Source organism: Propithecus coquereli, unplaced genomic scaffold (genome assembly GCF_000956105.1).
Source record: "Propithecus coquereli isolate 6110/MARCELLA unplaced genomic scaffold, Pcoq_1.0 Scaffold158, whole genome shotgun sequence".
Classification (NCBI taxonomy): domain Eukaryota; kingdom Metazoa; phylum Chordata; class Mammalia; order Primates; family Indriidae; genus Propithecus; species Propithecus coquereli.
The window spans coordinates 3,940,184-3,958,565 of NW_012140302.1; the positions used below are offsets into that span (position 1 = coordinate 3,940,184).

Consider the following 18,382-nt stretch of genomic DNA (forward strand, 5'->3'; position numbering starts at 1 on the left):
AATTACTTAATCCCCCTTGGCATGTCTGAACAGTGAAATCTGGGCGCTGCAGCATTCCAACCGGCCGCTCCTGCCCCCACCGCGATACCAAAGTGTCATTCTGGGCCGACGTAAACCCCATCTCGTCCTGACCATGGAAAGGCTTTTCTGCCTGGGTTTTAAATGCTGGACCGCGAGTCTCCGTGAAAATTCTCCGGTCCACATCCCCGTGGCCTCTAGGCTGGTGGAAATCGCTTCCAGGTCCACTTCCTCATTTGTGACGCCCTCCCAGCCCTGCGATCTAAATGCCGCTAACGTACCAGCACTCCCCTGGCTCCAGGCCCCCATGCTCAGGGGCTCATCTTCCTGCAGCAGCTCAAGTATTTTCTCAGTTTTCTCCTGTCACCTGGATTGCAGGTGGGGGTCACGCTTCCTGGCTCCCAGCTCCCTGACTACCGTGCCTTTTCTCTCTAGTAATAGGGATTTTATTATTATTGTTCAGTTACCTGCCTACATGAGGGACTGGGTCCCAAAGCTGCCTTTGGATGGCTGGGCTCTTGACAAAGTGATCTGTGTCCTTCCCACCATGCCCCTTGGAGGCAGTGCACGTGGGTGCTGCAACCTGGCTCTGTGTGATCTTGAGCGAGGCACTTGACCTCCCTGTGCCTTAGTTTCCTGGTCTGTAAAAATGGGAGTGAGCACTCACAGACACTTAGCCCAGTGACACCAGCGATGGTCACAGGTTTGAAATGCGCATCTGATTCAGAGGGTACGACAGGCTTTAATTTAGTACCGTGTTTCTTAGCATTAGAGAGGGACTTGGAACAGGACAGGAAACAGAGCACACACAGCATCTTTATCTTCAGCTCATGGGCAGGCCCAGAAGCCACCCACATACACAGCTTTTTTTGCCCCTCACCCACTCGGGCACGTCAGCCGCTGTGGGTAAGAGCTGAGATGCGTCTGACTCTCCTTGGAGCAGAGAAGCTGCAGCCTCAGCGTCCCAGCGCTTTACACATCTTAGAGACGCAGACCCAAGGCCTCCGTGCCAACGCACGTGACCAGGGGTTCCATGGGACACGGGGCAAACACCACGGTTCACGTGTACCTCAACTACATCGTGGGAGGACGGGCCTGGCTAATCGTCCAGGGAGGCCTCGGCCAGCCCAGGCTGCTGTCAAGCCTTGACTCAGACTTACTTATCTGCGTGCATTTCTCTTGTAAGGGGGACAGTCAGTAGACTGCTGTCAACTAACAAAAGAAAAAATGATTTATGAGACAGAGAGAGAGAGAGAGAAGAGAAGGGAGAGAAAAACTGCAGGCCATCTGGGAACGGTGGATTCGGTTTGCACGTGTTGGGAGTAAACTGATCGTCGTGCAGCTGGTAAGGCGGTTAGTCCTGTCCCCGAGCGGGCTGTCCAGGGGTGTCAAAGAACACAATGTCAGTCGCTGTGGATTTTCCAGAAGCACCTTAAGAGTTGACCTGTGGGGGAGGCCTCTGTGAGACCCCTGCCAGTGCCACCTCCCCAGCACCTCCACTTCGGCTCGGCCGGCTCCGCCGCTTGCCTCCGTCAGAACCCGCTGCCGCTGTGGGCTTCCGTGGGTGAACAGGGCGCAGTCCTCAGAACCGCGGGGACTCACAGGGAAGTGCCCGTGTGTAAACTTGCTCACAGTCGGCGCTGAATGTAAGTGCTAAGGACTGTCCTTTCGCTCTCACGGGTCCCACGTCTGTCGCTTCTCCTGCTCCATTGCCTGGGGTCCCGTGTCTCTTCTGGAGCTGACACTCACCAGTGGAGAGGAGACGGGCACCCAGAGAGGAAGCCTAGAATCAAGACAGCTTTGCAATCCTTTGTTCTAGGCAATGAAGTGGTCGATTTGCTTTCCTCGTCCCTTTAGGGCCTGAAGTTGAGGGAGGTTTCTTCTTCCTCCCTGTTTAAAAGCCCAGGCACCGTCAATCATAAACCAGCCCCCCACCTCATAATTTTATCCTATTGGCTGGGAGCAGGCTGTGGCCACCATTTAGCCTTTTCTCTCAGTTTTGGAGGATAACTAGACGTCTGGAGGGAGAGTGTTCCTTTTCTTTCCTCATCGGATCCAGGGAAGAGGGCCCTGGTAGCCCGAGGCTGTTCCTGTCCGAGGGGCTCCCCTCCCGACCCCCTTTCTCCAGGAACCAGGCAGGCTAAGGGCGGGAGTCTCCGAGGCTGTCCTGGGATCCTGGCTGTCCCGGGCACTTGCAGTCTGACTTCGATCGAGTGCCTTTTCTTCTCTGACCTTCTTCTGTTTCCTCATCTTTAAAATTGGGGGAAGCAGAAGTACAGACATAATATTCTAAGGGCTCTGAGGAAATAGGCCTGCCGCTTCCTGCTTTGAAATGTGTTCTTTATGTTTCTCTTTGAGGCTGCTCTTGAAGGTCATCGTACCAAGGTTTGTCACACACCAAAAGCCCTTATTCAACATTATACGATTCATACACGTAACAAAAGATACCCGCACCCCCTAAGTCTATTGCAATAAAAAACAAAACAAAACTACAGTAGTGCCCCCCATCTGTTTTACTTACCAGCGGTCAACCGTGGTTTGAAAATATTAAATGAAAAATTCCAGAAATAAACAAAAACAAGACAATAACAACAAAATATTAGGGGTCCCTACAATGTTTTGTCTTGGGCTCCACACTCTCTGCTAGATGGTCCCCACTGTTAGACATCCTGCCTTTAGGGCAAGAAAAGCAGTGCTCCCCCCACCTATGGGTTGATAACTTTCCTTAGAGTTGGGAAAGTCTAGAAACTCCAGATCAGTTTTGTTAAAGCAGATGAGGTTCCTGATTGTGTGTTTCTGAGTCTGTGTCTCTAACGGTCAGAGGTTTGATGCGGGGCTGTCCCACTGCATCCCTGAGCCACACCTGTGGAGCGGACGCTCTACGCAGACCCCTGTGATGGGGAAGACTGCGGTGGTGGTGGTGGCGGAGGAGGCCGAGGTGATCATGGGGATGGAGGTCGTGACCACCCCAGTGGTGGGATGGCTATTGTGGTGATGGTGTGGGGAAAGGCTGGAGAGGTAGGTAGGGCAAAGAAGAATGCTTACGAAGCATTTTTGCTAGCAGCAATGGAAAGGCATTGAAGGATTATAATTTAAGGGAAGGGGAACCAGGTTTATGGTTTGAAAAGATCACTCTAATTGCACTGTGGAAGGCTGATTGGAGGATGGCAGGCATGGGTGGACGCAGACCAGTTATGAGACCACTGGAGTAGCTCAGGAGGGAGATCGTGGTGGCTTGGACTGTGGTGGTGGTGGGGGTGGACAGAAGCGGGCGGATGCTGGAGTTGCCTTTGGTAAAATCCGCAGGACTTGGGCCTGGTTAGAGAACACCTGATCAGGTTGGGGGAACTGTGAACAGGGAGGAGGTATCACAGGTGAACCCTGAGTTTCTGCCTTAGGCCGCTGGATGGATCACTAGATTATAAGCTCTACGAGGGCAGGAACTTTGTTTTGTCACCCGTATCCCCAGGCCCTCAGGCAGCGCCTAGCATGAGGTAGGGCTCAGTCAATGTGGCTGGATGACGGCTGCTGTTGATTCTTGGTCATACACGTGACGAAAATGGTATACTGTGGGTTTTGGTTCCCAGGCTCGTGTCCTCCACTGACACTGAACACACTTGGAGCTGGCCCGCAGTTGGCTAACGGCTCAGGGGCCAGGCTTCAGACTCAGATGGATCTGGATTTGAATGCCAGGGTCTTTGCATGGTTGCACGATTTGAAGAAAGTTACTTAACTTCCCTGAGCCTCAGAATCTTCACTTCTAAAAGGGGATAAAAGAATGCTAGCCTCGCAGGGCCGTCATCCCGATGGAATGAGATATTGACGCGAAGCACGGAGCCCGGTGTCTGGACCGCGTTGGTAAGCGTGGTGTGGTCACTGCAGAAAATGAATTATCCGTGCCTTGAATCCAGCGCCTTGCGGGCACACTGAGGGTATGTCTGCGGAGTAACTGGGTGAGTAGATGCGAGAAGGGGGTGGTGTCCATGGTAACCGTAGCGATAGGATGGTGAGGGCAGGAAAGCCACTGAAGACTTTGGAGACAGGGCTGGAGATTGTGGGGAGACCGATGCTCCCTCCACATCATCCTGTCATTTCTACCTTCACTTCTGTTCCCGTTTCCCAGCAGTCCAGTAGGTGAGGCGGCTTGTGACACGGCCCTAGGGCTCATGGCGGCCCTCGGTGCCGAGGGGGGAAGGCAGAATGTTTGGGGACTCAGCTGCTTCCTTACCCACCTTTGCCTCCGCTCAGTCCTGGCTTAGTCACAGAGAAGTGTGTTTTAAAAATAGCAACAGGTGATGGTCATCCAGATGGAACTCCCTCCAAACAACTGCTCCCCAGTGGTCTTGGCACCGTGATAAATGAGTGTGGGCTGACAGGGAGCCCCTGGCAGCTGCTCATCCCTGCACCTTCCTCCCTTGGATGAGAAACTGAGGATTCAGCAAGCCCGAGGACCCTGGAGGGCCCCCCAGAGGAGGAGGCGACAATGCTCATTGGCCCAGCAGCTGTCCCAGCTGCTGTCCTTCTGCATCTGGGCTGGAGAGAGAGAGAGAGTTGCAAGTCACAGACATGGAGCAATTGGCTGGATACAGAGGGGTAGATATTTCCAGAGTAGGACAGAGAGAGGGCCCCCTTCTCACTTGGGTCATCTGTGGTTGTGCAGGGAGGCAGTCTCTACACATGTGGCCCCTTCAAGCCACCTGTCAGCTTAGGGTCAACCCTCAGGAAGACACAAGTGGGGCTGGAAGCCAGCTAGTGGCAGTCAGCACTTTAGCAAAGCCTGGACATAGAGCTTAGGGAGACGCCCTTACGACAGCCACTCCCGCACACAGACACACACACCGACCCCCACACCCTCCATGGCCAGCCCCGCCCTCGGACTCGCCTGCATCCTCTTGGTGGCCACAGCCATGGACAAGCCCCAGATTTAGCCCCTTGTGGATAATGGTGTGTGTGAATGTGTGTGTGTGTGTGTGCGCGCGCATACATGCGAGCATGTGTGTGCATGCATGTACAATAGAGGCTCGATAGTGAATTTCTAGGAAAGTCTTCATCTCCAAGCAGTGGCAGAAGCAGACCAGGTTTCTTTTCAGAGCTTTCTGTAGCTGGTTCATGTGTGTGTGTTAGCAGGACCAGGAGACCCCATCCCCGCTGCTTCCCGGTGGCTAAGGGTCCTTCAAGCTTCAGGGGCAGCAGAGGGAGACTCTCATGAGCTCCTCCTTCTGGCTGGAACCACAGGGTCCTGGCAAAATTGCCCACTCTCCAGGTGGGGCTCATTTTCTCTTGGGGATGTGGAATTGTAAATCTCTCTTCTCACTCCCTTCTTTCCTCCTCCCTCTCCCGCCACGGCCCCTGCTGCACATGTTCCTACTCATCCAACCCCAGGAAGCCTCCTGGGGCCCTTCAGGTCTGCACGGGATGGCTGCCCCTCCTCTGTGCTCACAGACATCCTGTGCTTCCCCAATCCGGCAGTACACTGTGCAGTCATGGCTCCCCATCTCCCTGCCCAAACCCAGCCTGCCCCACCACTGCCTGCAGGAAGCCCTCTGTGATTGTTCCAGCTCAGCCTTGCCCACAGCTCCCACCTCACTCATGATCTGTACCTCTCATCTGTCTCTTATCACATATTGGTTTTTAAATGATCTTTCTCTATCACTTTCCTCATGCCAGAGCTGTGCTGTCATCTTCCAGAGAACAGATTCTGTGCCCTCTGGTCTCAACTTTGTCTGTTCATTCATTCATTCATTTATCAAGTATTTCTTGAACACCTGCTATGAGCCAGACACTGATCTAGTCTCCAGGGCCATGGTGTGAAGAAGATTAATGGTTTTCTGCTTAGAGAGTCCTTGACTCCAGGTCAGCGTGGTGGACGGAGAGAGGCCCGGGGTTCCCTGAAGGCTGAGCAGGGCAGGCTGAATCTGGGGTGGGCCCCCCAGGCCTGCTGCGCTCTGCCTTCTTCCTCCGGCCCTTTGGAGCTTGTCCTCATTGGAATTCTCACTCCCTTCCTGACTCTCCCACCGGGGCTAAATGTGGGTAAAGCTGGGGCTCTTGCTTTTCTAGTGTCTGAAAAGGCCGTGCCTCCTTTGCCTTGACTTCAGTCCTTCCATTCCGAGCAGCTTCCTATCACACCCTAGAGTTGAAGTGTCTTCTCGTGGAAGCCTAAGGAGGGAGTAACCGGCCAATCTCATTGCTCCCTTGTACCCCATGAGCTGGCAGGGTCTGCAGCAGTCCTGGGCAGCTGTGGGAGCCGTGCTCATGGGCAAGTTTAGGAGACACAGATTCTATTCCCAGGTCAGTCCCCAATCAGCCATTGGCATCCATCTGGGGGGCTCTGATGTTTCCATCTATAAAATGAAGGTTGCTGCAGAAGCCCTTTGGGTCCCTTCCAGCCCTGACCTTCTGACCAGCTCTCCTGCAGCCCACACAGACCTGTCCTTTATTTTGTGTCCCCCTGAAAGCAGGGAACAGTCCTGGTGGCCAACTGCACAGGGTCTTGGGCTCCAGGCCCAGCTACCTCTCCCCTGGGGCCTGAGCATGGCCCTAGTGGCTGTGTGTCCCCAAGATTCCACTGAAGGTGCCTCTCTGCTGAATGCCCTGCCTGTGACACTGGGCAGGGGGTGGCTCTGCACCCAGTCAATGGACTGCTCCGAATGTCCCTCAACACAGAGGGACACTCCACATACTTGCTGAATCAGATTACAGAGATGGAGGGAGGCCTGAAGCAGTTGGGGTATGGTAGGTTTGGGGTAGTCTAGATCATCTACTTCCATGGCTTTCAAACTCTGTTGATTGGAACCCGCTGTAAGAAATATATTTTACCTGATAACTTAGTACGTGCGTTTGATACCTACAAACATCCACAAACATTCATCCATCCATGAATGATGGAAACAAAACTATTATCAAACGGTATCCTTACTAAGGGCAATGTCCTCTTACCTATTCTGTTGTCTTCTGTCCTGTCCTGTCCTGTGCTGGTCGTGACCACTGCACCGACTCCGTGCCCAGCAGTGGGTCACGATCGCATCTTGATAGACACTGATCCGCGTGCTGGGCACATCTGGTGTGGTGGGTGTGGGGAACTGCTGTCTATTCCAGTGTGGGCTGAGACAGGCTTTGCCTCCTGGAGCATCTTCAGTGCGGCCGCTGCAGGCAGAGAACGTCTCACTTAGCAGCAAGCCAGCACCTGCGCCGCCCTGTGCCTGCGGGAGTCGAGAGCGCCCTCCTCGTCCCACCCCTTCCCCGGGTACTTCCCTGGCGCTGCCCATTATTTCTGGGCAGTGGGTCCCTGGCCTCGCATGGCTCCTCTGGCCAGGTTGGCGCCTGGAGCCTGGTCCCAGGAGGAGCCCACAGAGCCTGAGTACGAGATCCCTGAAAGGTGGGTGGTGGCAGTGGCTCATGCTGCTGGCTGGAGCGCCATCCCAGACGGGCGCAGGCGTTGGCGGTGTGCGGCTAAGTCAGAGAGCACCTCCCGGACTGGATTCCATTCAGTTCACAAACACTTATTTAGCACCTTCTGTGTTTCCCACACTGTGCGAGACATTGAGGCCACAGAAATGAATAGCTCTCAAAACAAGTGTTTACCGAGCTTCCTGTAAGTGCTCCGCCCAGGGCTGCTCAGGATGCAGAGATGAAGGAGACACAGTCCCTGCTCTCCAGGAGCTGGCGGCCTGGGGGAGGCGGGTGCGGACAGATGGTGAAAACACTCCTTGCATGGGGGGGCCAAGTCAGGACTGTGTCTGGGAAGTGGAAGAGGGAGGGAGGCCAGGCCTTGTGCACCAGCTGCTCCCACGTGAGTGGGATTTGGAAGAACAGCAAAGAAGGAGAAACGGAGATTTGTGGATAAGACCAGGGGAGCCCATCCAGGACGGGAGTTGGAGGGTGCTGATTAAATGCCACTGTGCTTTGGGAGGCTGCTTGGGCAGAAGTAGAGTAGGCAGGGTGGGACCAGCTTGGGGGAGGGGCGGTTTGAGTTACGCCCTGCTGTGGCCCTTGTGGGGCCCCAGATCCCTAGCCGATCTCAGAGGCTGCACGACTTCTCAGGATCCACCGACCAGGTGTTAGCAGGGTATTAGCCAGAGGGGCCAAGTAGCCCGTGCGGTCCCTCTTCCATGCTGGCCTCCCATCCCTGCAGCGAGCCCCCGGCCAGGCTCCCCGGGCTCTCCTGGGCAGCTGAGCCTCCCCACACTCAGGCCTGGGATGGCGCCAGCCAGACTGGGGACTCCCAGGTTGTGGGGTGTCCCGTCCGCCTCCCCAGATCTGCTCTAGGCAGGATTTACAGCAGCGGGAGTCATAAACTAAATTCGAGGTAATGTCTCAAACAGTGGCATCGGGCAATAGCCTGAGTGCTCCGGCGCGGTAATGGCTTTACTTAGGAGCCCTGATTTACGATGTCATCAGGAAGCTGAGCAGCCTGGCTCTTCACGCAGGAGCATTTGGAGACGGACCCCTCCCCATCAGGCCGACTGGCCCTCTGTCTGCACTTGACGGAGCAGAGCAGCCTCCCTCACCCCACCCGCCCCAACACAATCAGCCACTTCAGCTCCCGCCATCCTGACACCCAACACAAGCTCCTCTCCCTGCCCCGTCCCCTTAATCCAGTCCCCTGTGTCACTCCTCTGTGCTGCTCGGGGCTGCTGTCCCTGCCAACATCCTCCATCCTCCCACCCATTGCTCACACGCGTGTGTGTGTGTGTGTGTGTGTGTGTGCACGTGCACACATGCTGCTTGGAGGTGCATGTCCTCTGTGTCATGACTAAGCCTGGCTTTTGGACCCTGAGCTGCCTCTGACTGCTGTGGGGCCTTGGGCAGATTATGTAAGTTCTCTGTGCCTCAGTTTCCTCATCTGCAGAGTGGAGGCACTAGTAACATTACCTACCTCACAGTGCTTTTGTGGGAATTAAATGACAGACATAGGTAACCGGCTTGAAAGAGCAGAGTAGGAGCTTCGGAGTAATAGGAGTAGGAGCTGACAGCAACGGCAGTAATGATAATGATTTAATGATTTTCACATCAGTCCAGCCCTCGCTTTCACCCGCCAGGCCCCAAACTTCACAAGGTCGGGAATCCTCTCCCCACTAGACCAATGACATCTCCTCCCAGTCCTCTCTCTGCCCTTCCCTGCCTTCCTGTCCTGTACTGACTGTTTACACCCCATCTTTACTGATGGATGTCCTACTGGGCCTTCAAGGTCAAGGCCTGTCTCTGACCCCAGGCCTTCATGGAGCCTCCCTGACCCCCACCCAGTGAGATCGCCGACTCCTCAAGCCCCTGAGCACAGTGCCTATGGATCTTGTCTTCCTGCGACTGTCCAGGGTGAAGGCCAGCAGTGGCCACCTTGGCCCTGCCACCGTTACCACCATGACAGCACCTTGGGGACAGGCTTGTTCATGTCCTCTGCTTCCTTAGAGCCCTCAAAAGATAGGCCATGTGCTGGACCGTGGGGGCCTTGCCCCTGGAGAATGTCGAGGCACTGTCTCCCACACCACCTCTGTTGTGAGTCCCAGCCACCCCATCCCAAATCCTACAGGGGTGCGAGGCTGGGGGCCTGCATGGAATGAGGACTTAGCATCATGGCAGAAAGGCTGTGGGGCATGCAGATGGGGGTGAGGAGCCGGCTGGGGGGGCATCCAGGGGGGCACCTGACCCTTGAGTGTTGATTATGACCCTCCGTATTCTTGTGGCTCCTGTTCTTACAGTGCTCCCAGCCTGAAGTGACATGAATTCGGCTAAATCAAAGGATGCCTTGAGCTGGATTTGAACAGGGTTTGTGTCTTGGGAGATCAAAGCATTGGTGGCCGTGGCCTCAGGGATTCTGAGGGTGGGCCAAACTTGGGATCACTCAGACAGGGGGACAGGAGTCCAAGAAATCAGCCATTCAGAAGAGTGCCCAGGGTACGCGTGGGCGCATGTGTGTGTACGTGAGCACACACGTGTGAGAGTGTGTGTGAGAGACAGAGAGACCTGGTTCTAGATCCCTCCCCACACTAACCAGCTCTAAGACCTCGTGCCCACCACCTGCACTCTCCTCTGTCCCCGCTTACCATCCTGAGGTCAAGCGTGTGTCCCCAGCAAGACTGGAACCGTGGAGGCTCCTGCAGAGCCAGGGTGTGGGCGAGAGCCCTCTGTGAGAAGGACCGCTCTGGGGTCATCTCTTCTCCTCCCTACCCTCTGCCCTTCGGAAGAGCAGGTGGGCTTCATGCCCCACGTCCTTCAGCATGGCCTCGCGTCACATGGTCCTCGCCCTGGGGCGAGAGGGGCCTGCCGGCCTGTTCAAACAGTGCTGGGTCCCTGTGGGCTGGGAATGGACAGGAAAGCTGGTCGCCCAGCCTGGCTCGACTGTGGGAGGGGCCTGGCAGGGCCCTGCTGCGCATGGTTCCTCCCAGCCACCCCACACCGCAGTTTGGAACGTGAGGCTACTTCTATACCCCCCGGTGGGGGCAGGGAGGGCTTTCCAGGTGGCCCAGGTGGGTAGGGTGGGAGGAGCTTGAGGAGAGCCGGTGAGCTGACGGTGAGGGTGAAGGTGGCCAGAACGTGCTTGACACTTGACACAGGGCCTGGAACAGAGACGTCCTCACTGTGTCCTTGTCATTAAGGTTATGCTGATCCTATTAGGGCGCTTGTTGTTCCGGGGGCTCCCAGGCATGGATGGACGTTGATGTCAGCAAGAAAGGAAGCTGTGGGACAGTAAGCAGGCACTGCCAGAGGAGAGACCACGCAGATGCCGTGCATGTCAGGGACAGGGGTAGGTAGGCCAGGTGGTCACTGCTGGGGATTCCAAGTCAGGCAGAGGGGGCTGGGCCAGACTCTCCGCTGACTCTCCTCTGTTCCATGCAAGAAGGCTTCCTGCAGGATCGGAGGCTTTCTGGAGCCTTTGGGAAAATGGGAGAGAAGCAGGCTGGGGAACAGGGGACCAGGTCAAAGAAAATTGGCGAATACAAGGATGTGGAGCTGGGAATAAGGGGTTTCCCCTACGATGCCAGGAGCTACGGATTCCTCCTCCTGAACGGTGGAGTGTTGGCCTGCAGGGAGGGGGCTCTGAGTGGCAGTGGCCCCCTGCTGCTTACCTCCCCCTCCGGATGGGGCTCAGACAGCCCATCAGTGGCTGCCACCTGTTCCTCTGTGACCGACACTTCTGAGAAAGGTTCCCTGCATCCTGCTGGCTCAGTCTTACGTGTGGAGGGAAGAGGAGGAGGAGGGTCTCCTCGCCTCCTCACCCAGGGGTGAGCTCATCTCCGGCCCAGCCTCCAGGCCCAGCCTCCAGCTCTCACGGGGGCTGACCCCACGGTTGTGGCTCTTCCTGGAGGGGCGGTGACTGGGCTGGAGCCTGACTTTCCTCCCACTCTGTCCATGCCCGCCCTTGAGGATCAGGCAGGAGAGGGGCCCCCCAGCAGAGCGCTTTTAATGATCCTGGCCTTTTCAAAGCTGCAAAGACAATGCCCTACATGCCCAAGGAAAAGAATCAGGGAAAATTAATCCACTGTAAAGAGAAGGACACGGTTATGTTAGATGTCAGGAAGAACTTTTCACCAGCGTGCAAGGAAAAGGTCTCTTTAAAAGATAATTGTAATTAATTACACGTTATTTAAAATGGCTTTGTTAGAAGGAGAATGTTGCCCTTACCACCTGCTTGTGCTGCAGAAACCGCTGTGCTGGTGGGTTCGTTTACTGTGGGGTGACTTGTGACCAGTAAGCGGGTTGAGGGCAGGGATGAAAGACAGACTGAAGACTGGGAGGGAAAAGTCGGGACAGGAGTGATTCTTCAGAGAGGGAGAGAAGTAGGAAGGGGTGATGAAAAAACAGCATCTGAGACTTCAGGCCAATCGTCTGACCTCCTTGGGCCTCAGTTTGCCCATCTGTGCAAGGGGGCCCCACCTTCGCTCAGGTGGTTAGTGGTTCCGTGAAGCTGGGGCTGTGATTTAACAAGAACACAAGCTGAGGGACTGGAGAGCTGAGCAGTTGTGGGACCCACTTTACCTTGAAATAATAGCTGCTTGGGGAAAATAGTAAAAATAATTACCGCTTCCCTTGAGACCTTTCTGTTTCCTGCCAGTTTGTCCATCCAGGCTGCTTCTGTCATTTTGTCTGGCTGCCCATCCATCTGCCTATCCCTCCATCCGTTCACCCCATGCCCATTTGTCCACACACCCACGCTGCCAACCCGCCATCCATCTGGAATCCTGGCTTACTCCTGGGTGGAACCAAGGTGAGGAGACAGCTTTGTAGGAGGCCCAGGGAGAGAAGACCCTCGGGCGCATGTAAGCTTGGTCCACGGGGCTAAGGCCCCCAGAACTGAGGTGACAGCGTAAACCGAATCCTGGCTCCATTTAACGTGCCTCTCCCTGACCTTGGGGTGGCCTGTTCTTGGACAAACTCTTTTTTCCACTTTAGTATACCTCATAGACCGTTCCTCTCCGTCTTGGGAGGGGACAGGGGATAAGGGTCAGGAGCTTGTCCCCAGCAAAGAAGCCCTGATTCCCAGGTAGTGTAATGGAGGGACCAGGCAGGGAGGGTGGGGGAGGCAGGGAGGGAGGAGGATGCCTTCTCTGAAGACCTTGAGAAGTCTGCTGAGAAAGAGACCTGCTGAAGCTACAGGAGGGACACGGGCCTCTCTGGGCCCAGGAGCGACAGTATTCAGGGCCAGAAGGACATCAGTTACCCAAAGTGTGACCTACCGAGAAGACCCCAGAGGAGAGAAGCACAAGGCTGGGGTCCTAACCCGCCTCTGCCCCCAGCTTTCTATCAGAAAGCATCACTTCCGTTTTCCCACCTGCGGCGTTAAAATAAAACCTACATTATCCACCTGTAAGACTAGTTATGGAGATAATATATAAATGTGTTTCATCTTTATGATGTAATTAAATCTGGGGCTAATTCATTAACAACTGTAGTTCCCCATTGGCCAATTTCATTTGTCACTTATTTATTCAGTTTCCTGAGCATTTGCTATGCACAGAGTAGCCTTGCCCTCCTAAACCTCCCAGCCCAGACCCAGCGGGGAAAGTCCTCTCCTGGTTACAAATGGAGGGTCCACAAGTCCTGTCCTTCGCTTGTCACCTGAATTTGATGTTTCCTCAGCTCCGTAAGATGTCCAGTATGTGAACTATTTCTTTACTGGAAGAGTATCAGACTTTCCTTTGACGTGACTCCGTTTCTGTTGTTGCGTTAAGCCCCTCCCCCCAGCGATGTATACAGCAGGGCCCCAAGAAAAGACCCAGCCAAGTCACACAGATAGCACGATCCATTCACACAAGGTAAGGGCATACCCGTTCCCACACTGTGTCCCAGTGGATACATGGATAGGATGGCTGGATACTTTCCAGACGGCCCTCGTATATTTCCTGCTGTGTAGGTTTTGTTGATTGTTTAAAAAAAATCGATTGCTTTGTTTAATAATTCAATCTACATCAGTTGCTACTTGCCATGAACAAGCCTCTTTAAAAAGTCAGGTGGCAGAGATGGGCTAAGCCACCTAGAGGCTTCTTTCTCACAGGGATGCGGGTTAATTAGAAACTAGAAATGGCCGAGGAGAGCCACATGCCCTCCTCCGCCTGGCAGACCGGGAGAGCAGATGAGAAGGGAGATGCCTTGTGGCTGCAGAAAAGACCGAGCTGAGGGGCACACGCCTGCTCTGAGAACCAGGAACGCATCACGACAAATGCAAAAAAGTGTAGCTCTCACTAACATGTCGAATAGCTGAGTATATTAATGGAATTATTAGGTATGAGATTTTTACTGATTAAGATAAATGAGAACAGGATAAGAGCACTTCAGTGCAGAATTAGGCTAGTCAAGAAAGCTCCATAGTACATGATAGGAACTGATTTTTTTTAAGGATACTTATGGACAAAGACTGGAATGAATATGCAAATATAAAAAATAGTTGCTGAGCTAGGATGCTTAGAGTATGAGTGTTTTTCTTCCTTTCCTTTTCTAAAAACCTTTTAATGATACTGCTTTTATAATGAACATTTTTTTAAATAGTGAGAAAGAAAAGAAAAGTAGCTTTTGAGACTTTAGCGACCTATTTTTTTTTTTTTGATACAGAGTCTCACTGTGTTGCCCGGGCTAGAGTGCCGTGGCGTCATCCTAGCTCACAGCAACCTCAAACTCCTGGGCTCAAGCGATCCTCCTGCCTCAGCCTCCTGAGTAGCTGGGACTACAGGCATATGCCACCATACCCGGCTAATTTTTTTTTCTATATATTTTTAGTTGTCCGATTATTTTCTTTCTATTTTTAGTAGAGACGGGGTCTCGCTCTTGCTCAGGCTGGTTTCGAACTCCTGAGCTCAATCTGCCCGCCTCGGCCTCCCAGAGTGCTAGGATTATAGGCGTGAGCCACCACGCCCGGCCCGACCTATGTTTTATGTTTGGATTATCTAGTGTTTTTAGCTATGGATATGATTTGTTATAAATCTCTTTTTTCATGGTGCAATACTTCTCTGGGATTTCACTTTTTCAAGCCCCACAGTATTGTGTCTGCTCAGCTACCTGTACAAAAAGTTCCAGTTTCCACAGATGACAAGAACAGTTCTAAAACAATGTTTTAACACAGAGAACTTTGCTATTCAAAGTGTAGGGCGTGCACCAGAAGCATTGGCATCATGTGGGAACTAGTTACAAATGCAAATTCTTGGGCCCTGCCCTAGACCTACTAAATTTGAATTGGCATTTTAACAAGATCCCCAGGTGATTTGTGTGCATATTAAGATTTGAGAACCACTGTTCCAGAACAGTAGTTTTCAAGCTTGACACTGCATTAGAATGACCTGGAGGGCAAGGGTTAGTATAACAAGGATTCCTGGGCTCACTTCAGAGCTTCTAATTCAGTAGGTCTGGGATGGAACCTGGGAATTTGAATTTCTAGGAGGTGACACTGAGCTACAGATTGGAGACCACACTTTAACCACTTTGAGAACCACCGCTGTAGAGAATGGAACAAAACGACATGGCCCACAGTGTGGGAATAGGTGTGTCCCTCACCTTGCACAAGTGGATCATGGTATCTGTGTGACTTGGGTGGGTCTTTTCTTTTCTTTGGGCTTTAGTTTCCTCGTCAGTGAAGTAGACCAATTGGACTTGATAGACTTGAATGTTCCTTCCTTACACTTCTGATCTTTCTTCATGGTTGGTTCTATCATGTTTGTATGTCAGAGCAGAGCAAAGTAATTATTTTTCTAAAGCATTCTATTGTTCTTATTGAGAATGTTCTGTTGATTCTTTCCAATGTAGGGTAACTACATTGTTAGGTTTACTGCTGGTGTATGATCTTAGCATCATGGCCTTTATAGTTCTGTCCTGGAATCAATCCTCAATGGCCACTTCTACTCATGTGCTTAATGGTTTTCCACATTTGCTTAGTAATTCGACACCTATTTGTCAACCACTATCTATGCTTCTGCATTGGGTTAGGCGCTGTGATGAAAACCAAAGAAGGGAATTAAACTCAAGAGAATAATGACACAGCACATAACGGAAAATGCAACTCAAGCAAGGCAAGATGACGCAGGCTGTTCATTGGTTCACGTATTGAAAAATCTGGCAGAAACGTGAACTTTAGGAACACTTGAGGAGGCCCCTGGCTCCGTTTCTCATTGGCTCTCTGTGTTGTGTGCTGTGAGTGCTGGCGTTGTGCTCCTCATGCTGACTTCCCCCCTGGCCTCATGTCCATATAGGGTGCTTCCGTGAAGCATGTGAGTTCCTGGGAGGCAGAGGCCCTGTCTCAGTTGCTTGTTACAATGTCTCAATGCCTAGAGCAGTGCCTGGCATGCGGTCAGCCTCCTGTAAATCCCCGCTACTGAGAGCTTTGTCTCTGACAGTCACTCCAAATGGGCTGGCTTGCATCACAGGTTCCTCTGGTACTAGTCTTGGTGGCCAGGATCATGGGCCGTCACTGGCCAGCTGAGTATCATGCTCATGCCCCACCCTGGAGCTGGAGATTGAACCAGTTTCCCCAGACTCACGGGAGGCCCTACACGGGGAGATTTTGTGATGGATCTTTGGAAGGCAACCACTCCAGTCAACCACAGTACACCTCTTTGGCTGCCAATACGTGCTCCTGTGCTACATATGCACTTTAAAAACACCCTGCCTACATACAATATCCTCTCCCCACGCCCAGATGGAGACGTTGTGGAGTTCCACCTAGTTGCTGCCTACAGCTCCCAGTCCAGCATCCCTCAGATGTTAAATGGCAAGTTATCTACACCTCAACACACCCAATGTGCACTAGTGGAGAGAGAATACGAGAATTGCAAAACCAAAATAAATGAATAAATAAATAAAGCAAAGAAAACCATACCCTTCCCATTTGGAAAATAGTAAAACTGGAGAGCTGAATTGCGGCCTCTGGTCCGTGGTCCTTAGCACCTTCTTCTGGAAGTGCGTGCCTTCCTTGGATAGCTAGTCTGTGGTGGGAGACTCTCCCTGTCTGTTGTCCTCTCTGGGCCGCTCTGAGATGGATATTAGAGAGGGCCTCTCTTTTATACTACTTTGGCCGATGCCTCCTACTGGATGAGGTAGGAACCTGGGGATTGCCTTAAGGTTTGAACAATCAAAGGCTGTTGTCAGCCAGGCCTGACAATGTAACTCTCTCTAAAGACCTAAGAGTTCCAGTCTGTTTACTTCCCAGTCAATACCATGTGCCAATATCTACAGCCAAGAGATATTGCTGAGTCAGTCTCAAGTCTGAGCGCTGTCTCCTAGCAACGGAGCCGCTTGCTCTGCTCATCCCGTAGCCCCTCCTTTCCGAGCTCTGCCTCCATGTTGGGATGCACCTGCCAGGGGCCTCTCTGCCTCGGGGCAGGGAGACACCACAGATCTTTCCTTTGCTCCCTAGATACACCGTAGCTGCATCCTCACAGCAGAAGAGTTTGTCCTCCTTGCCAGGAAAGGCACATCAACAGATGTTATTTCAACAGATGTTTGTGTGTGGTCCGGGGATTCAGACTTCCTGCTCAGCCCCATCTTATGCTCCACTGTGGTTCCACCACCTACACAACAGCGTCACTTTCCATCTCTGCCTGGCTCCAGATTACCATAATCTCAGGAAGCTTGGTTTATAGGCAACAGTGACAGCCTTACTTAACAGAGCCACATTTTCTCCTCTCTCTGCTTTCAGTGGGCCACCTTGAACCAAAGGTTGTCATTTTATTGTAGGATCTTACTTTTCACTGAAAGCCATAAAAAGTAATCAATTTATTCCAATATTCTAAAGTTTTCTTACCTGCCATAGCCTTATCAGGCACATGGCCTGAGTCCCAAGGAAAATGAGGCAGCAGTTTTACCACCCTTTGGCTATTGCATAGCAAGGGTTGCCAGTTTGCCAGACTGGGGGAGCGACAGCCCTGACGTTAGCCCAGTTGACATCTTTGTGCGAATAGTTAAAAAGCCTCCCTTTCTCTTTGGCAGACTTTACTGTCATTTGCTAGAAAACCGTCTTGTAAATATACAAACCTATAATGACTCTGACTGTCAGCGATGCCTCAGAGTTGTTCAAGACACATACACCCAGAAGCCCTGAATAGCAACATCTTTGTTGTTTGCCGGCCCAACCCTTTGGCTTGGTAGCATACGCCCTGATGTCGTAGGGTCAGTTATTTTAATATCCCACTTCCGGTACCAAATTCTGAATCCGATGGATGCAATTGATTACAAGTAGACAAAAACTTAATTTGATCTGACTTTTAAAAATGAATTTTATTGGCTTGTGTAACAAGAAAGTAGGGTGGACTTCAGGTATGGATTCATCAGAGTTTGGCTCCATTTCCCTGCTCTTTGTGAGCTGGCTTTATCCTTAGGCTGGGCTTCCTCATGGTGCAAGATGGCTACAGGAGATGCAGGCTTGTATGTCCATGAGCCAGACCATCTAAGGGAGAGAGGATATATTCTCCCAACAGTCTTGGAAGGAGGTCTGAGTTTCACTCTGATTGGACCTGCTTAGGTCGTATGTTCCTCTCTTAACCAAGCACTGTGGCCTCTGGAATTAAATGCATTGATTGGAGCCAGGGTAGAATCAACTTTCCAGAACCATATAGCTCCATAAATCAAAATGAGAGCTTTAGGGAAGATAGGTATCTATGTCCCTGACATAACTATAATGCAAAAATGCTGATGGCTGTCACTTACCGAGTCCTGCTATGTTACATTGGATCCTCAATATAGCCTATACATTTAGGTACTATGTTTACCTCTAATTTTATTCACCTGTAAAAATCGATGAGAAAACTGAGGTTCTTTCATTAAGTCACATGGCTGGTAAGTATTAGAACCAGATTTGACCCAAAGTCTGCTAGACTAATGAAAACAGTGCTCTCTGGCTTCATCTAGTTGAAATTGTACATCAGCGAAGGCCCCATCAGGAAACAGA

The 18,382-nt window shown here is 52.2% G+C and overlaps 1 protein-coding gene across 1 annotated transcript in view; it reads left to right on the forward strand.

Annotated features, from left to right (window-relative positions):
• The window catches only part of LRFN2 (leucine rich repeat and fibronectin type III domain containing 2), a 186,556-nt gene that overhangs the window by 16,645 nt on the left and 151,529 nt on the right, over positions 1-18,382 (forward strand). The gene's annotated exons all lie outside the window — the stretch shown is intronic.